The sequence below is a fragment of the Typopeltis vanoorti genome, chromosome 4, assembly GCF_054136105.1.
Source record: "Typopeltis vanoorti isolate ZY-2024b chromosome 4, IOZ_Tvanoo_1.0, whole genome shotgun sequence".
Taxonomy (NCBI): Eukaryota; Metazoa; Arthropoda; class Arachnida; order Uropygi; family Thelyphonidae; genus Typopeltis; species Typopeltis vanoorti.
The window spans coordinates 23211437-23238680 of record NC_143552.1 but is presented as its reverse complement, the minus strand read 5'-3'; the positions used below and the strand labels follow the sequence as shown (position 1 = coordinate 23238680).

General features: G+C 36.8%; 1 protein-coding gene across 2 annotated transcripts in view; it reads right to left on the bottom strand.

Moving 5' to 3' along the window:
- Positions 1-27244, bottom strand: part of LOC150107163 (uncharacterized) — a 276832-nt gene that overhangs the window by 104007 nt on the left and 145581 nt on the right. The window contains exon 5 of one of the 2 annotated variants that reach the window (XM_090391040.1): positions 25694-25928. The exons of the other annotated variant lie outside the window; for it this stretch is intronic. The gene's annotated coding sequence lies outside the window, so the exon portion shown is untranslated. Of the gene's footprint in view, positions 1-25693; positions 25929-27244 lie in introns of those variants that run through there. 2 annotated transcript variants of the gene reach the window in all.

Genomic DNA, 27244 nt, shown 5'->3' with positions numbered 1-27244 from the left:
AATATAAATAAAAGGGACGAAGACAAGACGTAACAAAAATAACCAGCAATAATGATTAGTGATGTCACAAACATTTACTAAAATAAGACTTATCTAATAAATATAACTATGGATATTTCACACGAGGAAAGCATGACATAACATTACATTATCAAAGGAGAAAGAAATTTTGCTATTAATACATGAACCTAACTCACAGGTAAATATGTTGAACAAAAAGTTCCCAAACCTGAACCTGGGGAACTCTGTTTCTAACCACCTAAGCCCTAGAATTCTTCCCTCATTCATCATCATAATACTAATTACGGGTATAGACCATATTGGTCTGTCTCATTATCCATGCAATATCCTTTTTTGAGGTCTACCCTGCCTTCTCTTTCCAATTGGCTTATATTTTAGTATTTGTTTAGGATGTCGGGTGTTGGCCATTCGGCTTACATGTTCAATTCATTTTTGTTTATAACTGTTTAGTTTTTCTTCTATTGATTTTGTTTTTAGTTCTTTTAAAATGTCTTGGTTCCTTTTTTGATCTAATAATTATGTTTATTTTGCAGTTCTCATTTCACTTGTTTTTATTCTTTATTTATTGCCCAAATTTCACTGCCATATAATAATGTGGGTACTGCTAAAGTATTGTATATTTTCAACGTGTTTCTTTTTGTACTATATTTGGCTTGAGCGTTCTATTTATCAGGCCTATAATCTGTAAAAATTTTGAAGTTTTTAATTTTATGTCTTTTTCTCTTTCATATGATATTTAACTGTTCTATTATTTTGTTATTAATAACTATTTTGCTTCTAACTGGAGTTTGTCCACAAAATGCCATTGTTTTAGTTTTATCTATGGAAATTTTCATTCCAAACTGTTCTACTATAATGTTTAAATTATATATTGCTCTTTGTAAATTGTCTTCCTTATCTGATATTACCTGATCATCTGTAAATAATAGCATATTTATTTTTTTTATTCCAAGAATTTCTATACCTTAATTGTTTAAAGTGTTTCACTGTATTAATATTTCATTAATGTAAATATTGAAAAGTGTTGGAGACAGAGGGCATCCCTGTATTACTCTTGGTTTATAGATATTTTTCAGACGACTTTCCATTTCTTTTTATTTCATTATCTTTATATATATTCAATATTGCATGTAGTAAAATATTATGTATATTTATTCTTTGTAATATATCAAACAGTATATATCTTTTTACTTTGTCAAATGCTTCTTCGTAATCTATAAACAAAAGATGAGTTTTCATATTAAATTCTCTTCTTTTTTCTAAGAAGTTTTAAACAGAAAACTGCATCCATTGTAGAGCATCCTTTTCTAAATCCAATTTGACATTCTAATATTTTTTCACTGTATATTTTTAGTTTTTTATTAAGTATTCTGCTATATATTTTGTAGCATGTATTCAATGAACTGATCATGATACCTCTGTAGTTAGCAGGTTTGGTTTTATCCCCTTTTTTAAATATAGGTATTACTATGTTTGTATTCAATTCTGTTGGTATTTGTCCATTTGTAAATATTTTATTTAAAACTTTTAGTAATATTTGATGAAATTTTTTCCAGCAAATTTATACAGTTCGGAGTTTATCCCATCTTCTGCTGATTTGTCATTTTTTATTTTATTTAGGTTGTCCTTTAATTCTTTCATTGTTATAATATCATTTAAGGTATTTTGTAGGTTTCTGGTGTAATTATTTTTGATGCCAGTATTATCCATCCAAAGATCTGTAAAGTAATCCAAGAATCTATTTCACAATATGTCTGCATTCATGTGTTTTAGTATTTTGTATGCACTGGGTCTTATTTTGTATATGTCATTTTCTAGATATGATACAAATTTTTCCCAGCTTTCTCTGTCTCTCTTTCTGGTTTCTCTTTTGACTATAGCTCATCTTTTTTTATATTCAATTTCATCTTGTTTTTTTGCTACTTAACCAGTTTTTTATTTTCAATTATTGTTTTTATTTCATTGTCCCATATATGTAATTTTTTATTTCTATGATATTTTACTTTGTAATTAGATTTTGTTTCTCTAGTTTGTTTACTTTTTTTGTATTTTTTAGCCAGTTTAGTGAAAATCTTAGTTTTGCCTGTACTAAATAGTGATCTGTGTCAATTTCTAACCATCTTCTAGCTTTAATGTCTAGGAAGAAGTTTGCTGTTTTTTCATTTGCTATACAGTAGTCTATTATTGATTTTTGTCCTCTTCCACACCACATATATGTATATTTTTATGTTTGTAAAATGTGTTCATTATTTTTAAATTATATACTGTATAATCAACGAGTTGCTTTCCATTTTTGTTTACTGTTGGTTCTCCAAATTTTTCGATACTATTATTAATTATTTTCATTCCTACTTTGGCATTAATATCTATAATTATATGGTCTGTTTTATTTAATTTTTCATATATTCCTTGTAAGTGTTTGTAAAAGTAATTATTTTCTTCTTCTTTTTCTTCTTCAGGAAAATTTAACAGTTCCAACAACTGTTAAATTTTCTTTATTTAATTATTATTATTATTTCGAGTGACTCCAGGGAGTCCTTAGACTCATCGAGGGAGGCCCTAAACATCACGTCCACACAACTATACGACATTCTCACAGTATCTATCATACCTTGCCTTGAACTCGCTCACCGTCTTAGCACCCACAACAGACTCTGGCAGCTTATTCCACTCATTTACCACTCTAAAAGTAAAGAACCCAGCTCTAACACCCCTGCTAACCACACTCTTGCCCAGATTCCATAGGTGTCCCCTAGTTCTCCCACCACCAGTTCTGATCTCAAAAATATCCTCTGAATTAATCCTATACAATCCCTTTAGCAATTTGAATGTCTCAATCATATCTCCCCTTTTCTGCCTATCAACTAGTTTCTGCAACCCACAAATCTTCAACCTGTTCTCATATAGTTCATTCCATAGACCTGCTATCATCTTAGGCACTCGCCTCTGGATTCTCTCCACCTCCTCCCCATCAAGAAGGAACTGAGGTGATCAAATCTGCGCACAGAAGTCGAGATGAGGTCTTATCAAGGCTTGGTACAAAGGTACAATAACTTGCTTGTCTTTGCTCGTCAAGGTATTTTTCAACAACCAAGTGAGTTGATGAGCTGATTTAGCTACTTCTGCAATGTGCCCCCTAGACTTCATCTCCCTATCCACCAACACTCCCAAGTCCCTGGCCTCATCAATCTCCTGGAGTACAGTTCCACCAATGTGGTATACTGCTGCTAATCTTTTCACCCCAAAATGCATAACCTTACATTTTGTCACATTAAATTGACATCCATTCTCCTTAGCCCAGAATTCCAATCTATCCAAGTCATCCTGCAAGATTTTGACATCTTCTGCATTCACTATCAACCTCCCCAACTTTGCATCATCAGCGAACAAATGAACTGTTCCACTTAGATCCTTCCCTATATCGTTAATGAACAGATTAAACAGCAGTGGTCCAAGAACAGAACCCTGCGGCACCCCACTAGTCACAGGCCGTCTTTTGGACTCCACTCCTGAATAAACCACTCTTTGATATCTCTCCATCAACCACCCACCTATCCATCTCACCAACCCTATATCTATTCCCATATGTTGTAGTTTACGGATTAGAATTCCATGTGGTATCCTGTCAAACGCCTTTGCCAGGTCCAGCAGTATCACTGTAAACCCATTACCCTTATCCAGTTCAGCCGTCACCTTGTTATAAAACTTGAGCAAGTTACTGAGGCATGATCTACCCTTCCCAAAGCCATGCTGTCCCCTGTACAGTATCTCATTTTCATCAATCCATTCCTGTATTTTTCCCTTGACTACTTTCTCCAAGACCTTGACATCGACTCCTGATATGCTGATCGGTCGGTAATTTGTAACTGTAGTCTTGGATCCTCCTTTATGCAGTGAAACTATTTTCCCCTCTTTCCACACCTTCAGGACTAAACCAGACCCAGGACTCAGATTAAACAACATGGTCAAGGCCACTGATAATTCCTTAGCCGCTTCACGTAAGACCCGTGCTGGTATACCATCCAATCCCACAGATGTATTCACATTAAGGTTCTGTAATAGACTATTCACCTCCACTTCATTCATCACAATTCCCATATAAACTAATGGTTCCTTCTTTTCTTCAATGTCACCACTTGGATGATATACTTTTGCAAAGTGAGCGCTCAGTAACTCCACTATATCGACTGATTCAGTGACCTCCTTACCATCATCATTCCTTAAAATCATTTTGCCGTGTACAGTTTTTTTCTTGCTTGTAGCATATTGAAAGAACTGTTTGGGATTCTCTTTTGCTTGCATAGCTAGTTTCCTTTCATAATCCACTTTTGCTTTTTTTACCACACTCGTTACCCTTCTGGCCTGCACTTTATACCGTTCGTGTGCCTGCAGGTCACCCCTTTCTTTAAATTCCCTCCACAGTTGTTTCTTTTTTTGCAGCTCAAGCTTAATGCTGTTATTCAATCATTTAACCCCTACTTGTTTTACTATTCGGACCCTAGGTATACAATCAGCCATAACCTCCTGTAAATGCTCCTTGACTTCCCATGCTCTATCGACATCCAGCCCTTGCAGTTGTACATGCCATGGCACTGATCCAGGCAATCTCCTAAGCTTGTCATACTTGCCAGCACGGTAATTCCCCATATACCCTGTCTTAATCGAAAATTTCACACCTTTAGCCACCTCCCAGATTACCTTATGATCACTCTCACCAATAGGTGGCAACATGGTCATATTCATTACAGTCAAATTGTGAGATGCTATTACCAGGTCAAGCACTCTCACACCCCTAGTATTTTCAATTACATGCTGTCTCAAATAGTTATCCCTTAATAATTGAATAAAATCCATTTCCTTTCTCACATGTGTCCTCTCCTCCTTCCAATCAATGTTACCATAGTTGAAATCCCCCATAATAATTACCCTCCTTCCACTCATTTCATCAATTTGTTTATGCATACTATCTCCACCATCTATTCCATCACCTGGTCTATAGCAGCACCCCACTGTATATTTTATTCTGCCAGTCTCAATCTCACACCAAACAGCCTCAAATGAGCTCCTACCGCAGGGTAGTTTCACTACCCTGCGATACAAATTCAATTCTCCTTGGCTGCAGTTCATCAGCTATCATCAATAACACACCTCCCCCCATTTTATTCTCTCTGTCCCTCCTAAACACACTATAACCCACACATTCTATCCCACTAACTATATCATCTTCCGTCAGCCATGTTTCACTAATGCCAATAACCTGTGGCCAGGAAGAGCCAATCAAGGCCAAAAATTCTTCCTTCTTGTTCCTGATACTCCTGGGATTAGTATACATGAAATACAGTGATCCCTTTGTCCCACCCCTATCTTGATGCATCATTCTAAATGTCTCATTCCCATTTTTTGTCCTTATCACACTTCACTATCAATTTTAATCACACTTCTAATATTCTTTCATTCCAGCATGTATAATGAGTTATTTTTGCTTTAATTGATTTATGGATGCAAATCATTACACCAGCTTTTGCATGTATTTATTATTATTATTATTATTATTTGACACCTCCAGGGAGTCCAAAGACATCGAGGGAGGCTGTGCCAACGGCATTGAACAATTGGGACCCATTCCAACTACTAATCACGCTCAAACTTCCTTAACTGAGCCATTAGTAGCAAAGGCTCTACTTTTTGTTTCTGTAAGAACTGAAATTTCTATATTTTCTTCATTTAAAATTTTATGTAATTCTTCTTCTTTACATGCTATGCTTTTAATGTTCCATGTAGCATATTTCACCATGTTTTTCTTTTTCCAAAGTTTCTTAACCTTTTTCAGTTTGCAGTCGTTTCCCATGTTTTCTGTCCGGTTGGATTTCATTGAGACTTGAAAGTAATATGTGTTTCCCTATGTGTCAAGTGACTAGCATGACAATAGATATCCTAGTGGTGGAGCTGCCACCTTAAGACAACTAGGCTTGCCTTTTTTAGTAGATAGTGGAAACTACAGTTTGAGAGGAAAGAGCCACCCTTGACCTCGAATTGCTCTCATAGCACTGGGGTGGGGGGAGTAAGAAGTAAGAGAAAGTAGAGGAAAAGAAGAGTAGAAGACCAGTCTCCAGATATGATATACCAAGTGTATATCGTACAAAGTAAGATCAGGTCTAGTTTGGGTATCTCGGGTTTGCCATGGCCGTACTCACCAATGTTAGCCCCTGAGAAAATTTTGCTCTCCTAGTAATAATCTGCACTCCTAGTAATAATTTGGTACTATCATCTCTATCACTAGCATTATTGGCTGCCAAACATTTCAAAATATCTGAATTTAGTCTACAGGTGCATTTGCATTCTCAATTGTATCCCATCTTCATTACACATTATCAAGAAGTAATTATTAAATTCCCATGATAACTCAACAGTGACTTAAAAATCTTACCAATACTGCTTATTACACATAATTTCCATTCTAGTTTCATGGATTATATATCATCAATGGAATCCAAACTGCCACTGGTATTTTTGTGGTCAACTTAACTACTGCTGCCAAAATTCTGAATTCTTAAACCCTTCTTTACACCCAATGTGCTTTTTTGTAGTGATGTTCCAAAAGAGTTTTTGAAAAAATATAAAAATCAAATACAGTGGTTCTTAAACAGGATATTATGATATATATATATTTTAACTTACAGCAGTATAAATTGGGGAGAGGAAGATGCATGTAGCAATAAGGGAATGGAATTTCTAGAATTCTTGAGGGATAAATGATTTAGGCAACATAACAGAGGGAACAAGAGGTTCAAGAGTTTTTGATTTGGTCATAGCATCAGAAGAGTTGATAACAACTGAGATGACATCTCTCCCACCAGTTGCAGACAGTGACCATGTGGTTTGACTTGGAAGATGAATAGACATGCAGGAGTATCAAAGAGATGGGAACATATGTGGATTTATAAGGCAGGTGATTATAATAGTCTTAGACGTCAACTTCGGCAAGTTTCGTGGAGGGAGGAATTGGAAGGCTGGGATATCATCAGTGCTTGGAAAATTGTGAAGGAATATTTGTTAGCAGCAATAGTAAGCTGTATTCCACAAGTGAAGAAGAGGACACAATTTGGTGTAAAGTGGATGACAAACAATATTAAACAGGAACTGCAGGAAAAAGAGGCTATGGAAGAGATATAAGGAGACAGGTGAAGAGCAGATGCATGAAGAATATAAGACACAGGCCAGAAGAATGACTAGTATGCTAAGGAAAGCAAAACTGGAATATGAGAAGAGATTGTCCCTAAGATCCAAAGAAAATCCTAGGGAATTTTTAGCTATGTGGCCAGTAGGAGGAGAAATGATTGTGGAAGAATGGCAATGTGCGATAAAATGGGAACAGAGTGACTGATGCAGAGGACATAGTGGAATAGTTCAATGAACACTTTATTGGTGTATTTCATCCTGGAGGAGTAAATTTTAATACTAGAAGGATAGGACAGGTTCGAAGCTTAGAGGTGCAGGAGAAGAGCGTGTTTCAAATACTGAGTACTCTGGATGTCAGTAAAGCTGTGGGACTCGATGATATTTCACCACGAGTTTTGAGAGAATGTGCTAAAGAACTGACATCTCCTTTGACCTGGCTTTTCAATGAAAGTCTGGCTATGGTAAAGGTGCCCAGAGAATGGAAGGAAGGTAAGATAATGCCATTGCATATGGGCAGTAGCAGACTGGAAGTGTCTACTTATAGGCCAGTTTGTGTGTCATCAGTAGTTGTTAAGATCTTGGAGAAATTAGTTAGGGACCGTATACAACATTGGGAAGATGAGGGTAATGTTATCTGTGAGAGTCAACATGGATTTGTGAAGGGGTGCTCTTGTTTTAGTAATATGCTAGCCTTTTATAATAAAGTTACAAGAGCAGTAGATGAGGGAAAGGCATATACTGCCATTTTCTTGGATTTAGCGAAGGCATTTGACAGGGTTCCACATATGCTGATATTTAAGTTGCAGCACATGGGTCTGGATGTTAGGTTGGTCAACTGGATTCAAGATTGGCTGTCTGATAGGAATCAGAGAGTTGTGTATGGTGGGGCAGTTTCAAGGAGGCAGAGGGTTACAAGTGGGATCCCACAGGGCTCAGTACTGGGATCTATATTGTTTAACCTTTATATGAATGACATTGTCAGTGGATTGCAGGGGGATATTCAGTTGTTTGCGGATGATGTGAAGCTGGGAAGGGTTATAAGTAATAGTGCAGATGTGGTAGTCCTGCAGAAGGATTTCAATAAGCTAGACAGATGGGCAAATGAATGTGGGTATCAGTTTAGTGCAGCAAAATGTAAGGTCTTGAGGTTTTGGGACACATCGATGGGATGCTGCATACTCTATGGGAGGAATTAAATTGGAGGAAGTAGGGGAGACAAGAGATCTGGGGTTGATGATTGATAGAAACTTGAAATCCAGGGGACATATTGCAAAGGTGGTGAAGGTAACACAGAGGATTGCTGCAATAATGAGAAGGACACTGACATGCAGAGATAAAAGAGTTATCATTCCATTGTATAAGACCCTGATCAGACCACACTTAGACTATTGTTCTCAGATTTGGTCTCCAGGATTTGAAGGGGGATATATTAACTGTGGAAAGGGTACAAAGGCAGATAACAAAGACAGTTTCAGGACTGTACAATGTTAGTTATGAGAATCGGCTGAGGGAATGTGGACTGCAGAGTTTGGTGGATAGAAGGAGAGGTGATATGATTGAGACTTTTAAACTGTTGAGAGGTGGTTACAGGATTGACACTTTGGAGTTCTTTTGCTTGGTTGAACAGCGGGAAGGTGTAACGACAAGGGGCCATCCCTGGAAGTTACGAAAGGAAACTGTGACTAGAGGGTGAGGAGTGGTTTCTTTGCGTGGAGGGTGGTTGAACCGTGGAATGCATTGCCTGATAGAGTGGTGAGAGTAAGAACGGTCAATGAGTTTAAGGAGTGGTATGATAGACTTTGTGTTTCCTAGGAGGGACCTCCCATGATGAGTCTGGATAGACTTGTGTTTCATAGGAAAGAGCTCCCACGATGAGTCGTTTGACTCCTTGGAGGCTTAAATAATAACAACAACTTTTCCAGCCTGGTTGTTCAAGCTAATAGCAACCAAATGGTTGAAGAGCATCAGCTCTCAAATCAAACAGGCTGGGTTCAAATCTCACTGTGACATTGGATGTTTATAAATGTCAGTTATAGATGAAGAATTTCTATGAAAGGTGTGAGACTACACCGAGCAAAGAAATTTTGCATTATTTTTTAAAAAGTTTTTTTTTGAAAAAAATAATACAAAAATCAAAGTCAGTAATTCCCAAACAGGATGTTATTTTTTCACAACTATATTAGCTTAAGGTTTGAATCCCACTGTGCTCTTGGATGTTTGTGAATATCAATTGGAATGAAGAATTTCTTTGATCAGTATGAGACTCACTCAAAAACATTTTGCCACTGTTATTTTTTCAAAAGTGTTTTTTTTTGTTTATTTATTTATTTTATTATTATGTAACACCTCCAGGGAGTCCTAGACCCATCGAGGGAGGGCACCTGCTCTACAACTGTCCATCTCCACCAACCACAACTACCTTCATCTACACCAATGGCATCTACTGCTGACCACCACCACTAGCATTTTCACAGACAATCACAAACATCCATGCCCATGGCAAGATTCGAACCAGCAGCCTTTTGGCTGGAGAGCAGATATACTAACCACTCAGTCAACCATGCTGTCTATTTATATTTTTTTTTATATATACAAGAATCAAAGTCACTGGTTCCCTAACAGGATGTTATGATATTTTTCTTAACATTTACAGCCTGGATGATCAAGTTGATAACATATTGGCTTTCCAATAGGCTGGGATTGAATCCCACTGTGGCCATTGATGTTTGAGAAAGTCAATTGTGAATAAGAATTTCTTTACTCAGTGCGAGATTAGCATTCTGCTTACTGGAGCCCTAAAATGTTTTGAAAATGTTAGGTCTCTAAGGCAGGGTTTTTGGATTATCCAACTCTTAGCCTACCCTCAGTATTACCACTACTTATTAGCAAAGGTTTACAACATTTTATGGATAAGATTTTTATTAAAAAAAATAAATAAATCATTGGTATGTGAGAATATCAAAAAATTACAGCACTTTTTTGATGTTTTTATTAACTGAAATCAATATGCTCATCTGATACTTTAATTATGAGAAATCAAAGGTGTGCCTGTTTTATTTCAGTGATAAAATAAATGAATGAAAAATAACATTTTAATATATATTTAATTTTTTAAATTAAGTTTACCAAAGGATTTAATAAATATATTATATGCCCTTTTTCATGGTTCACACGAGAAATATATACATGTGATGAGATACATATTTGGGTGTTTTACTGATATCAGCAATCTGATATTAGTGCCTGTTGGTTGAGTCACAGATTACTAACTCATTCTCATACATACTAAAATGGTGTACTACAAGAAGGTGAACAGTGGATACTGAGTCAGTAGTCCCAGCCAGTTCTTCCCATTACTTATAGGCTCTGTGAAAGTCTCTTGCTAACTACTGCAAAAGACTTTCAGCATATATTATTATATAGTATAATACATGCTGAATTAAAGTGTCTGATTACTGTGCAAAGGATATTCAGCCAGGAAGACAAACGATCTACCTGCGTAGCAACCCAAACAGTTCTGAAAACTCATACTGAGTGAGAAAGAAAGAGTACAGAAATGTGAATGTAGATCAATGGGAAGAGTTCCAGCAGTCACTGGAAAACCATTCATGAACTGTATTTCACAGTCTGTTGTATGCAGTGTTGTTCTCAAAAAACTTTGCTTAGAGCTCTTAGATTTCAGAACATGTTTCATTTCAGAACACTGGAAAAGTTGTTGTAAATGATGGCAGTATATTTCTTGAACTATAAAATTCCCTCAGGTTTCAGTAGCAAATAAAAAACAGCATCCATGATTAAAGTAAATAAGATTTATTGAAACAAGAATGATCCAGTTAAAACTGTGTACACTGATCAGATAACTGTATACTTCAGAAATACTTAACAATTACCACATGTTATCTTAACATATGCAGAACATAATACTTTGTGAGATATGCTTGACTGTGAGTAAAAGGTTATAGATTCCACTGGCTAGATGTTATTTCACTGAAAAAGTTAACTTTGATCAAAATAATCTTTCTATTCTGTACAGATTATTGCTATATCTCTTTTCAGACTAATTACTTCCAATAAAACATTAAGCCAGCTTATATTTTATTATTATCCTAACACCCCATAACTCATCACACACACACACACACACACACACACACACACACACACACACACACACACACACACACACACACACACACACACACACACACACACAGCATCATACTGCACCTTAAACACATTCAAATTCTCTGCACACACCACATTCTCAAGCAAGACATTCTAATCATTCACAACTCTGCATGCAAAAAAAGAACCTACTTGTTCAGAGGCTTCTTATATAGCTTGCAGAAATGACCTTGTTTTCCCCTGATCTCCCACCAATTTATGAAAAACCTCTTCATCGTTAATCCTATAACAACCTATTATCAACTTGTACATCTCTATCATATCATCCCTCTTCCTCCTATCTGCTCAACTCTGTAAAGTGCATCTTCTCAACTTTTCCTCATACTCAACATTCCACAGATCCGAAACTACCTTAGTCGATTGCCTCTAGACCTTTTCCAACATCTCTTTGTCTTTTTGAAAACCATGTGACCAAATCTGTGTGCATTAGTCCATATGTGACCTAATCAAGGCCTTATTACAATGGAACAAGAATTTCTATACTTCTGTAAGTCAGTGTCCTTCTCATAATTCCCAGAATTTGTTGTTGTCCTCACAATTTTGGATCCTCATCCACCATTACCCCAAGATCTCTTATTTCCTCCACCTCCAACAATATATCCCCACCAAGCAAAAACTTTACATCCAATCTTTGTTTCCCAAATTTTAAATCCTTACATTTCACAACACTGAACTGGCATTCCCACTCCAGTGCACATTCAACTCAATCTATTCAAGTCTTCTTGTAAGGTCACAACATCTGCTCTACTCCTCACAGTTTGTCCCAACTTTGCATCATCTGCAAACAACTGAATATCCCCATCCAAATCTTCCCCAATATCATTAACATACAGGTTAAAAAGCAATGGCCCTAAAACAGATGCCTGAGGCAAGCCACTAGTAACTTTCCTATTCCAGGATATTGCTCCTCCATACACAATTTACTGATAGCTGTCAGTTAGCCAATCTCTAATCCAATGCACTAGTCTAATATCCAATCCCATCCACTCTAGTTATTATTATTATTATTATTAAACAAGACCTCATGGAGTCAAAGACTCATCTAGGAGGTCCTTTTATCTCACACACATCTCATCATACCGCGTCTTAAACACATTCAAACTCCTTGCAGACACCACACTCTCAGGCAAGGCATTCCAATCACTCACAACTCTGCACGAAAAAAACCAGCCTCTCACTCCCCTACTCACACCCTCTTTATACAGTTTCCAGGGATGACCTCTGGTTCTCCCCTGATCTCCCACTATTCTCTGAAGAACTTCTCCACCATTGATCCTATAACAACTCCTTACCAACTTGTAGGTCTCTATCATATCTACCCTCTTCCTTCTCTCCACTAGACTCTGCAAATTACATCTTTTCAATCTTTCCTTATACTCGACATTCCAGAGGTCAGAAACTACCTTAGTCAGTCGCCTTTGGACCCTTTCCAACATCTCTTCATCCTTCTGAAAACCAGGTGACCAAATCTGGGCACAATAGTCCATGTGTGGCCTAATCAAAGCCTTATACAATGGAACAAGAATCTCCCTACTTCTACACGTCAGTGTCCTCCGCATCATTCCCAGAAGTCTTTGTGTTGTCTTCACAATTTTGGCGATGTGTCCCCTAAATTTTAGATCCTTATCCACTATCACCCCCAGATCTCTTATTTTCTCTACTTCCAACAATATATTCTCACCAAGCATAAATTCTGCATCCCATCTTTGTTTTCCAAATTTTAAAACCTTACATTTTGCAACATTGAACTCACATCCCCATTTGCTTGCCCAATCACTCAATTTATTCAAGTCTTCTTGCAAGGCCACGACATCTTCACTACTCTTTATGGTTCGTCCCAACTTTGCATCATCTGCAAACAACTGAATATCTCCATCCAAATCTTCGCCAATATCATTAATATACAAGTTAAATAGTAATGGCCCTAAAACAGATCCCTGAGGCACTCCACTAGTGACTTTCCTTTTCCTGGATATTGCACCCCCATACACAACTTGTTGATACCTATCAGATAGCCAGTCTCCAATCCAATGCACTAATCTAATATCCAACCCCATCTGCTCTAGTTTGACTGTCAACTTATCATGAGGTACTCTATCAAAAGCTTTTGCGAAATCCAAGTATATTACTGTGTATCCTTCTCCTCTGTCCAAGGAAGCAGTCACTTTATTGTAATAAGTAAGTAGATTACTATACAAATAAATAACGGAAAAACTCACGTAGAAATATTATTTAATAGTATAATTTTCGCCTGTGTGTCACAGGCATCTTCAGTACAATTAGGCACAAAAATTAAACACTAACTGACAATTCCAAAAAGCGCCACCTAAGTAGCTGGTGCAAGATAACTAAAAAGGTCAATAACTTTCCTAAAAAAAAAAAAAAAAAAAAAAGTAATACAATAAAAAGTTAGGAAAGATTAGCTGATTTGTAAAGTACTATCTCCCATAAAGGGGATAGACGTAAGCCGTCGGATCTGTTTAAGTTAGGAGAATGAAGTAGAGTTTCACATGCGTCTTTATAAAGGCGTTCCATGAGAAACTGACTTTTGTGAAGAACTCTTGTCTTTCTCCAATGAACTCTGTGTCTAGTGAAGATGGCATGTTCTGCAAGTCCAGACTTTTCAGGTTTAAAGTATTCAATATAAGATTGATGTGCTTCTAGCCGAATGGAGGCAGATCTTCCCGTTTGTCCGAAATAACATAATCCACAAGAGCACGGAATCTGGTAGACACCTGGATGATTAAGATGTGGAAGCTTGTCCTTTGGAGAAGCGAGAAAGGTGGAGATTTTTCTAAACGGTCGAAAGGCAACAAAAATATTCAGTGGTTTTAAAATTTTTGCTATACGTTCACTGATGCCTTGTATATAAGGGATTATGTTATTTCGGACAAACGGGAAGATCTGCCTCCATTCGGCTAGAAGAACACCAATCTTATATTGAATACTTTAAACCTGAAAAGTCTGGACTTGCAGAACATGCCATCTTCACTAGACACAGAGTTCATTGGAGAAAGACAAGAGTTCTTCACAAAAGTCAGTTTCTCATGGAACGCCTTTATAAAGAAGCATGTGAAACTCTACTTCATTCTCCTAACTTAAACAGATCTGACGGCTTACGTCTATCCCCTTTATGGGAGATAGTACTTTACAAATCAGCTAATCTTTCCTAACTTTTTATTGTATTACTTTTTTTTTTTTTTTTTTTTTTTTAGGAAAGTTATTGACCTTTTTAGTTATCTTACACCAGCTACTTAGGTGGCGCTTTTTGGAATTGTCAGTTAGTGTTTAATTTTTGTGCCTAATTGTACTGAAGATGCCTGTGACACACAGGCGAAAATTATACTATTAAATAATATTTCTACGTGAGTTTTTCCGTTATTTATTTGTATAGTTATGTCTACTCACGGTTTACCTCTTTTAAAACTTAAGTAGATTACTAAAACACGACCTTCCTTTAGCAAATCCATGCTGTCCATCAAAGATTATACCATTGTTGTCAACCCAACTCTGGATCTTAGTTCTCACAAGCTTCTCCAACAACTTAACCACAACACCTGACACACAGATAGGCCTATAGTTTGATGCTGTTCGATCACCTCCTTTATGAAGTGGCACAATCTTGCCCTCCTTCCACTCTTTAGGGACTTGACCGAGTGCAAGACTCGTATTAAAAAAATATGTCAAGGCAGGTGTCAACTCTCTGGCACATTCCTTCAGAATACGCGGTGATATATTATCAAGTCCCACAGCCTTATTTACATCTAGTTTACTCAACTCCCCAAACACCTCTTGCTCACTTACAGTCAGTCTCTCCTCCCCATCATCAACTGCTCTTAATCTCTCCATGAAGTCACATTCACAAGATTGAAAGATCTTTATGAACTGCTCATTAAGTATCTCCACCACACATTCTGCAACAGCTGTCTTTATACCATTTCCTCCAATCAATGTCATCCTTCCATAATCATTCTTTCTTTTGCTGGCGACATATCAAAAGAACTCCCTAGGATTCTTTTTAGCTTCATTAGCTAACTGCTGTTCATACCTCTCTTTAGCTACTCTCACCAACCAAGTCACCCTCCTTGCCTGGTCTTTGTAGACCTCATGAAATTGGTTACTTCCACTTCTCTTATGCTGCCTCCACAATGCCCTTTTACTCTGTATTGCATGCTTAATCTCTTTATTCATCCATCTCACACCTACCTTATTTAACCTTCTCACCCATGGTATACATTTAGACATTGCATCTACTAAATATTTTTTGAAAATCCTCCAAGCTGCATTGATCTCTTTTCTAGCTAACTCCTCATTCCATGCTACACCTGCAAGCTGTCTCCTGAGCTCTTCATAATCACCCCCTTTGTAGTTCCACGTATATCCTTTTTTCACAGGGGTCCTTGCACTGCTGGCAACCACCCAAGTAATCACCTCATGGTCACTTTCACCAATTGGTGGATGATTTGATACATCATTGATAATTACATCCTCCGATGAGATGACCAAATCCAAGACCCTTAATCCTCTTGTGCCCTCTGTGACATACTGTCGAGGTAGTTATCCCTCAAAAACTCAAGAAACTCATTTTCTTTACTTCCAGTTGCTATCTCTTCATTCCAGTCTATATTGCCATAATTAAAATCACCCATAATGATTCCCCTTTTCTTATTTGCTTGGCTTATTTGACTATACATTTCACTATCACCACCATCCACATTACCAGGTCTATAACAACATCCCACCAAGTATTTCATTCTATTCACCTCTATCTCACACCATACTGCCTCAAAACCACTGGCCCCATTTCCCTCTTGCATCTCTACCTTGTATGGACATAACTCTTTCTCTATCATCAATAGCACTCCCCCTCCCTTTTTACCCTTCTATCCTCACGAAACACATCATACCTTTCCATCTCTATTCCTGTCAGGATGTCGTCCTCATCTAACCATGTCTCACTTATTCCGACAATCTCTGGGTGCACAGACGCAATTAGTGCAACCATTTCATCTGCCTTGTTTCTTATACTTCTAGCATTGGTATACAAACACAACAACTCATTTCTGGATCTACAGCTAGTTCCACTGATACCACTCACTCGATGTGATCTCTCCATGCTGGACTGGGGCCATTTCCCTTTCTGCTTCTTCATTTTAGAACCCTTTGCAATTCCATCTGTTTCCTTTTGATCCCTGATCATCCCATTACTTTCCTGCCTACACATGCTCTCACCTCCTCTTGGAGCATCCACCTTTCTCACGCTGTGTATCCCTGTCCACCCTGAGCCTCCCCGTTTCACTGCTCCTCTTGCACACCCATTCTCTCATTTTCTATACTCATACCACTCACTTCCCCATTCATTTCCACTTCTTCAATCTCTCCTGTCTTACTCTCCTGCTCTTCCACATCACTCCCCTCTCGATCTGATTCTTTCTCTCTATTCACTTCTCCACTTTCCAGCAGCAGTCTCTCCAAGCGACTCACACCATAACCACTCAAATGCAGTCCATCGCTCCCATACAGCTCACTTCGTCCCTCAAACTCATTCCACACATTAACAAACTGTACTCCCATCTCTTCACACATTTCAGCCAGAATATCATTCATAATCCTTGCTCTCCGCCTCATTTCACCACAATCATACCTAGGCAACACACTGACTACCCTTCCTGTCACACTATTCTCCTTTATCTTTCCAAGCAGTCTCCTGACATTCATTTTGACATGCTCTTTGTTCTCTCTCAAATCATTTGTACCAATTAATACAATTAACTCTTTTGCTCGTTCCCGCCTCATATTCAATGCCTCAATCACTCTACTCATTTTACCGCCTGGAAAACATACCTTGTGCATTTTATCCTCTAGCACACCTTTAATAATGGAGTCGCCATACAACGCCACTCGCTCATCTTTTGTTAACTCTTTCATGCCATCATGATTTATTTTAATAGTTTTGACCTGAATTCTCTTAATTTCATTCCGCATCCATTTCATTTCTTGCTTCATCCAATCCAATTCACCTTCCGAACCTCGCGACACATTCTCTCTATCATTAAATCTTTCTAACTCTCGACCCCCTCTTCTCACTTTCCCTCTCATTCAACCTTCTTTGTTTCCGTACTTTCGGTCCAACATACTTCCAACTTTCACCATCATTCTTCTCACTTTCACTCTCACATATCTTTCTTTGTTTCCGTACTTTCGGACTAACATGTGTCCAACTTTCGCTATCATTCTTCTCACTTTTACCGTCATTCATCTTTCTTTGGTTCAGTACTTTCGTTCCAACATGCGTCCAACTTTAGCCATCAGTCATTCTTTTTTCGCTATCATTCATTCTTTCGATTTTTTTTACTTGCGATTTCTGCATCACGCCATTTCTACTTTCATTCGTTCTCTCAATTTCGTTTCTTTCCGCCTCACTTTCGTCCCTTTTAACATCCGTTACGGTTGTCAAATCGCTCTTTTTCTTTTTTCCTGATTTTTTAACATTTTTTCGCCTCTCTTTCTCACCATCCTTCTCTTTCAAACGTGCACTCACGACACAATCGGTACTAGCACTTTCTGTCATCAACTTCATATTCGCATTCATCAATTCCTCGTTCAGGTCAGATTTCGCACACACCCTTCTTCCATCCGCACTAAACATCCACAAATCATTTATGTAATCGAAGGAATACATATAACAGACCTCACACTTAACGAAACGACTGAAATCCAAATTAAAATCATGGAATGACAATGCCACCGCCATTTTTTTTTTTCTCTGCAGGTTACTAGGTCTAATATTAACGATTTCGTATTTAGTTTAAGCAAGGAAAAAAAAACCCACACTAATAATATCGGTAGCGTACAACGTTTACAGCCGCTCTTACTTAAACAATTACGCATATATACTTAATTATTCCTAGTAAAACTTATCTGAATCAGGAGCTCTTCAAAACACGTCCGTAGTGCCCTCTCTTGCATAAATTACTGCATGAGAAGTTGATAGTTTCACTATCAACTTCTCATGCAGTAATTTATCAAAAGCCTTTGCAAAATCTAAGTATACTATTGTGTAATCCATCACCTTATTGTAATAAGTAAGTAGATTACTAAAACATGAAGCTCCTTTTAGCAAATCCATGCTGTCCATCAAAGATACCACTGCTGTCAACCCAATTCTGGATCCTGGTTCTCACCAGTCTCTCTAACACTTTAACCACAACAATGGCACACAGAAAGGCCTATAATTTGATGCTTGAATTCTATCACCTCCCTTATGAAGTGGCACAATCTTGCCTTCCTTCCACTCCTTTGAAATTTGACCCATTGCAAGACTAATATTAAACAAATATGTCATGGCAGATGTCAACTCCCTGATACATTCCTTCAAAATAAGTTGTGATATATTATTAATTCCCACAGCTTTATTAACATCAGATTTGCTCAATTCCCCATATACCTTTTGCTCGCTCACACTCTCCTCTCAAGAATGAAAGACCTTTATGAACTGCTCATTAAATCTCAACAATATCCTCTGAAGCAGTTGTTCTTATATCATTTTCTCCAATCAATGTCATCCTTCCATAATCATTCTTTTTTTTTTTTTTTTTTTTTTTGCTGGCTACATATCGAAAGAACTGTAGGATTATTTTTTTTTTGGCTTCACACAAGCAGCATTGATCTCCTTTCCAGCCAACTCCTCATTCCATGTTATACCTACAAGCTGTCTTGCAGGTATAGCATGGAATGACTCTTATACAGTTCAATTTGTCCTTCGAACTCATTCCACACATTAACAAACTGCACTCCTTTCTCCTCATACATTTCCGCTAACATATCATTCACAATCTTTGCTCTCTGCCTCATTTCATCACTGTCATACTTGGGTAACACATTGACCACCTTTCCTATCACACTATTATCTTTTATCCTTCTCAACAACCTCCTGATATCCAATCTTAAGTTTTCCTTGTTCCAATTATATTAAGGAAGAACAACCAAATATATTAAGGCAAAACATGACAAGGACAATATATAGACATTAAAACATATGATTTCACAATTTAACAAAGATAACCAGTCTTCGGTTTAGGATTATACCCATGGGAGGCCACAGTACACAGTAAAATAGCTTGCTGATGTACAGCAAGGTATATTACCAGACTGCTTCAAGCCCTAGAATTTTTGGTCTCATGAGACAGATAAATGCAATGCATGTAAAAAACAGACCTCACCTTTTGTGGCTATTATTGTTGATATCATTATTTTAACTATAAATTCATTACAGAAATCTGGTTATTTGCAATATTTTTTTAAACAATGTGATAGAAACACTAAAGATTTTTTTTTATTCTGCATTGGCATAAAATTCCAGATTTTTGTTAGCAGAAAACTAATTAGAAAACACTAGTGATTGGCTTGTAGAATTAAGATTTCCTTTAAACCACTTGCGTTGAGAATGTAAGTTTTCCATTTACCTTAAGATGAATTTAAACTACATTTCCAAAGAGCAGGACAATTCAGTTAAAATTGACTACTTTCTCACAGTTACCATATTAAAGACCAAAAACCTTCTTCTCTGGAAGTGCTAAATTCAGCTCATAGCAAGGAAAGAAGCAAGGAAGGTGCTATCAATACAATTAAGATTGTCAAAGAGAAGTCTATACTCATTAACTAATAAATTAAATAGTACTGCCATCCATAAGTTTCTGTGCACATATAATTATTTAACAATGCTAATATACCTCTTCAGCAAAAATGATTGCTCAATTCCATCAAACATGCCTATGATATCCTCAACTGCTGTAAGTCCATTATTTTAATACTGATTGTCATTCAATGTGTTCATATGGGGAGGAATAGGACAAATCATTTCTCATGTCTTGCTCCCACAAGACAGAAATTTTCTTGTGCTTATTTGCATTATTCAGCAAGCATGTATATAATATTGAATGCAGTTTTGTTAAATCAACACTATAAAGAGATTTTGAAAACTATCTGATTTCAAAATATATAAGTAACCAATACCTATGAGAATTTCCATATGGGAGGTACATTGCTACTAGACTATGGGGAAAAAAACAAGATACCATACAAAAAGAGAAAAAAAAATCATTGCAAAAAATAAATACACATTATTTAGACGATGTTTATATGTGATTCGCACAAATTACTACACGATTGAAGGAATTACACTTGATCCATATGTACAAATATGAGCTTAAAGTAGAAAAAACATAAGGGAAAAAGAAAGGAGAGGTTAACTGTACATCAAAGTATAATCTACAAAGGTTTGACATGAGATGGTGGACACTGACTAAAGATAGGCAGAAATGGAAAATTAAGGGAGGAGGGCTATATCCAGCAGTGGATGGAAAGAGGCTAAAGAAGAATATAAATCTAACAAAGGGCAAATCAATTCGATCTCAACATGCAACAGAAGACGATTCATTTCAATACTGTATGAATCATATATGCCTTATTAGAGTATTTAATATATAAAACAATCTACAACTGATTTTGACAGTGTTATTTTTATAAGGTTCGCATGATTAGCCTAGTAATTATGCACTTCGTAACCATATGCCTGGGGAAGGAGTGTCCTAGGTTCGATTCCCATCAACGTGAGGAGTAGGAGAAGTGATTGTGGAAGAATGACATTGTGGGATAAAAATGGGAATAGAGCGACTGATGCAGATCACATAGTGGAGTTGTTCAATGAGCACTTTATTGGAGTATTCCATCCTGGAGAAGGTTTTAATACTAGAGGGGTAGGGCAGGGTCAAAGTTTAGAGGCGAGCATGTTCCAAATACTGAGTACTCTGGATGTCAGTAAAGCAGTGGGACTGGATGGTATTTCACCATGGATTTTAAGAGAATGTGCTAAAGAACTGACAGCTCCTTTGACATGGCTTTTCAATGAAAGTCTGGCTATCGGAAAGGTACCCAAGGAATGGCAGGAAGATAAGATAGTGACAAAAAGTGGCATTGCATAAGGGTGGTAGCAGATTGGATGTATCTACCTATAGGCCAGTTTGTGTTACATCAGTAGTTGTTAAGATCATGGAGAAATTAGTGAGAGACCATATACAGCATTGGGCAGATGAGGGTAATGTTATCTGTGAGAGTCAACATGGATTGTTAAGGGGCACTCTTGCTTTAGTAATATGACTGCCTTTTATAATAAAGTGACAAGAGCAGTTGATGAGGGAAAGGCATATACTGCCATTTTTTTGGATTTTGCAAAGGTATTTGACAGGGTGCCACATGATAAGCTGATATTTAAGTTGCAGCACATGGGTTTAGATGTCAGTTTAGTCAACTTGATTCAGAATTGGCTGTCAGATGGGCAAATGAATGGGAATATCAATTTAATGAAGCAAAATTTAAGGTCTTGAGGTTTCGGAAACATCAATGGGATGCTGCATACTCTATGAGAGGAGTTACACTGGAGGAAGTAGGGGAGACAAGAGATCTGGGGGGGTGATGATCGATAAAAAACTGAAATTCAGGGGGCATATTGCAAAGGTGGTGAATTCAGGTAACCCAGAGAATTGCTGCAATACTGAGAAGGTTGCTGATTTGCAGAGATAGAAGAGTTATACTTCCGTTGTATATGACTCTGATCAGACCATTCTTAAACTACTGTTCTCAAGTTTAGTCTCCAGGATTTGAAGGGGATAAATTAACTTTGGAAAGGGTGCAAAGCATATAATAAAGATGGTTTCAGGACTGTACAATGTTAATTATGAGGGAATTTGGTGAATAGCAGAAGGAGAGGTGATATGATCGATCCTTTTAAACTGTTAAGAGGCAGTTACAGGGTGGACGGACACTGGGGGAGTTCTTTCACTTGGAGCAGCAAGAAGGAGTGATGACATGAGCCCATTCCTGGAAAGTGCAAAAGGAAGCTGTGAGCAGGAGAGTGAGAAGTGGTTTCTTTGCGTGTAGGGTGGTGGATCTGTGGAATGCATTGCCTGATAGAGTGGTGAGAGCAAGAACGGCTAGTTAGTTCAAGGAATGGTATGATAGACTTTGTGTTTCCTAAGAAGGACCTACCACAATCAGTCTCTTGACTCCATGGAGGCCTGAATAATAATAATAATTGTGAAAATAAAACTACACAATAGTAACTATTGTCCATGTATATGTTTTCATGTTTCACTCTATTTTTAATCATGTATTATCCATCTCTCCCCAATTGGGTAGGATAAAAATATCAACTGCAGCTCTTGGTTTAATAATATAACAGCATGAAACAGCTTATATATATAATATATGATTGTTACATATGGAGGTCACATAATGATGTACAATCTTAAATTTGTAGTCTTGCCATATATACTTAAATATGTTCACTGTGCAACAATTAACTGATGATTTCAGCAAGAAATATTTTTTTAAAAATTCTCTATGCCTTTTTATTTCCCAAAGGAAAGAGAAGACCCTCTCCAGTCATAACTTTTTTGGAAACCAGATGGAATCTGATTCCAAATCAGCTGCACCCTGTTAAATATCTACCTGGATACTGAATGAATGAGGATGGGCTAGCAATTTGGGATTTAGCCGACCAAATTGTATTCTTATTGGCTTAAACCAAAACATAAAATGATGGTACAACATGACAGAATTTCATGCCGGCTGGGGCATTGCCCAGTTAAACAAGTCCCCGTCATTTTTGCCAGGGAACCAGGGCAAACAGCGAAAAGTCAGCTACTGGAACAAATCTGAAAACACACCCCAACTCAACATCACCAGAGTTCAAGATCAGTACTATCAACATAAGAAGCCTGAATGGCAAAGAAATGCAGCTAGCTGAGTAACTGGATAAGCACCAGATCGACATAATAGGGGTGACTGAAACAAAAAAGGCAAAAACTAGTGAGATCTTTCTGAGTAATAAATACAAAATGTAATATTCAGGCAATGAATCAAGGAAAAGAAGGAGTGGCCATAGTATTCAACGCAAAATATGAGGCTTGAATGGAAGGCAGTCTCAAGTAAAGTGATGTGGGCAAATATCAGAATGGGGAACTGGACAATGAGACTTATTTGTGCCTATGGTCCCACAGAAGGTTCTACTAAGATAGAAGTGGAGGAATTTCTTGAAGCTTTAGAGAAAGCAACTGACACAATGAAAAAGGAAAAGTTGGTCCTTGTTGGGGATCTAAATATCAGAGTAGGAAATGATTGTCAGACATACAAAAATATTTTGGGAAAATTTGGAGAAAAGAGCAAAGCTAATAATAATGGCAAATACCTGTTAGATTTCTGCTCAGGACATGGACTGGTTATGACTAAAACAATGTTCCAACATAAAAATGTACACAAATTTACATGGAGAGAAGAGGCAAGGAATAAGAAAAGTCTTATTGACTATGTTATTGTTGATAGTGATGTTTTCTCCCTGATGCAGGACACCAGAGTGTACAGAGGATTTGAAATTGGGAGTGATCACCATTCAGTCCTGAGCAGGATAAAATTGAATTTCATATTGAAAAGAAGAACATGTAAGAAAGTTTTAAAGCGAATTAAAGTTGAGCAACTACTCAGTGACAATATCATTGACATAAAGGTTAAAAAAACAAAGGTCCCAGTACTGATTCCTGTGGAACTCTATTCATAACCTTCCTTTTTGATATTTCTACCTTATACACAACTCTTTGATATTGATTAGACCAATTTCCAATCCAATTCACTAACCTGATATCTAACTCCATGAAATGTAACTTAAATATCAATATATCATGTGATACATAATGCCTTTGCAAAAAAAAGGCAGATGTGCCTTCCCCTCATCAACTGCTCTTGTCACTGTCATAAAGAACAAGCAGATTACTGAAATAAGTGCATCTAAATAAATCCATGATGATCTTTATCTGTCCAATTTTGTATCCAATATCTTGCTAATTCTCCAAAATCTTAACCATAGAAGAAATACAAACTGGTCTATAGTTTTACACCTGCACTCTACCAACACATTGGTGCAATGGCACTACCTTACTCTCCTTTTATTCATTCGCAACTTTCTCAGTTGCTACACTTTCAATGTACAGCCAGGTCAGTGGAGATATGATGCTTAGCAAATTCTCTCAAAACATATGATGAAATCCCATATGTTTTGGAAACATTCTTATTATCATGTCATTCATTCATTCATTGCTGTTCACTCACTTTCTTCTCGCACTTTTGTGCTGCATTCCTAACATTAATCTCAAATCACTTGCAATGATTCACATTACCTCTCAGATCATTTATACTGGCTATTACTATCATCTCGTCCACATTTTTACCTCACTTTATTGCCATAGACATACTCACTATTGTTCCTCCAAGCAAGCATGACTCAAATGTTCTATTCTGCATACCACAATGAATCACTGAATCTCCATACATCATCCCCCTCTCTCTCTCCTCTCCAACTTCACTCCTTGCTACTTGCTTATCTGCCTTTCTCTCATTTATCTTTCTCTTGCTCCTGTACTCTCTTTACTTCCCTCTGTTTCCCTTGATTCTTCCATTCTCTCCTTTTCTCATTCACATAACTTTCTCTCATGCTTCTTGATCATCTTACATCAGTCAGCCTTTTGAGTCTTAATCTTTCTCTTCACATGAGTCAACTCATTTTTTATACCTTCCACTTCCTCTCTCAACATTACTATCCAGTTTAATTAATTTTAAATTGTATTGTTATAATTACACAAGAAAGAAAGATTTTTTAAAAATAAATCCTGAGAGCCAGAGGTAAATGAAATTACAATGATTATGATTGAACTACTTTGTGATCCCAAATGGCCAGAACTAATACATGTAATTGTAAACCTGACTTCATTAACTGTTTTGTATTCTTTGATGGCTGCAAAATTAAGTTTTTACAGGTCCAACATACAAGCAAAAACATTTCTGAAATCACCATGCAAAACTCTTTAAAACTATGTCATTTAACATTGAGGGAAAAAAAAAAAAAAGTTGTCCTTTTCTCATAATATGTCCCTAAAGGGATCTCTCGAATATGATTTGGCACTGCAATTTTCAAGCAGAGAGCTGCATACCAAATAGTCCATTACAGACAAATTTGAAGCTGCTGCCAAATTCTGAAATTCCTACTTTTATTTTCTGATGAAGTCTAGCTTTCAGAGACACACACACTTTCTATTACTACAGACTACATAATTCTGAACTATAGTAAATGATAATCTATAAATATAAAGTAATAAATATAATTTGTGTATTTACAAATTCATTTCAGTATTACCATAAGACAAATTAATAAAGGTAACTGCTGTACTTTAAATTAAAGATGTATCACAATATAAGCACAAATACTATAAAAATAACAGAGCAGCCTTTAAAAGTTGAAAACTGGGAACTGGTTGTTGTCTTCTACATGCAGAGCATAATGCTATTACCTGAATACCTAAGAGACTTAAATGTTTATTATTCCTGTTAATTCATATTTTCTATCCAATTTCAAGATTTTTCTCTGAAATTCCATGCTTTCCATGCTGATTGAAGACAGTCTTGAAAACAAGTAATGCACACAGAATTTTCTCTACCTATAGTCATGAAGAAAATTAAAATCAATGTAGTTAACTTTTTAACTTATGGAAAAGTTTTGCTAAGTTTTATTCCCTTTTCACAATTTTCCAAGCCAGTTGACACTAAAGGAAACTACTTTGTAATTTATCGCACATTATAAGGCTCATATAAACTATTTTAAGACAAGCTTTAATGGAACAATATATTAATTGCATTTACCATCACATAAAGCTAATTGTGTTTCACATGTTGTCCATCAATTTAAAATTGTATGATTATAGTATGTAGCTTAAGTCTGGAAAAGAAAGAGCTGCTGATAAACATCTCCACACAGTTCAGTTTTGAATTTACCCAACAAACTCATTGTTCTCATCATCAACAATGAGTTTGTTGATGGCAATCAACATAGGATGATGATGACAATCTCATCATCATCCTATGCACCCTCAAGGGATGTTCAGGTTACTTGTAAGTGGAGGTTTCTGTGGTTTAGAAGTTCATAAGGCATATTCCGGTAATTGGACCACATTTTTTAATTAAGCTAAAAGCACAATAAAGAAATAAAACCCGACAAGTTTCGTAAGTCGTTTGACTTACATCTTCAGGGGTAAAAGGTAACTGAAAGCTAAAACAACAAAAAAGAGAAATTAATAGTTCATATTATACAGTTGTTGTCGTCTGACTATTCATAAAATTAAAAAATCGGAATGCAGATTGAAAGCAGTGCTAAGTTTAAACAATGCTGAATGATGCCACGTTCTGTTGTTCACAATCATAATGTCCGAGGTATATTTTTTATCAAAACTGACCAAACTTGGTGTAGAATTAAGCCTGGTTTTTATTGCATTGTGTCGGAATTCTAAGCATGTTTGCAGCGTCTTTAAATTTCCTTATGTAACAGTTTTTTACTATATAAGACATGTTTGTTTTCTGCCAGAGTACATTGTGGCCGGTGGAAGTGGTATGGAAAGCTAGACCTGATTCGCGTTCTCTTCTGTTTTGTACATCCTTTTGGTGTTCGTTCATGCGTATTTCCCCAGATCTTCCTGTCTGTCCTACGTAACAGATGCTGCAAGAACAATAAATTTTATAAGCATCTAGTTTTTTTAATACGTTCATTGCCAAGCTGAAAATTGGAATTTCGTGTGGTGGCCAAATTTTTTTACTTGATAGCGACGTCCACGCGATATCGCGTGATTGGCAATGAACTTGCTAAAGGATGATGTGGAGGTTTCGGGGGATATAGAAATCTTGAAATTTTTTCCAGTGGCAGAAAGGCCACTTTGATGTGATATTTGTTTAGTAATTTAGCCATCTTGTCTGTAACATTCTT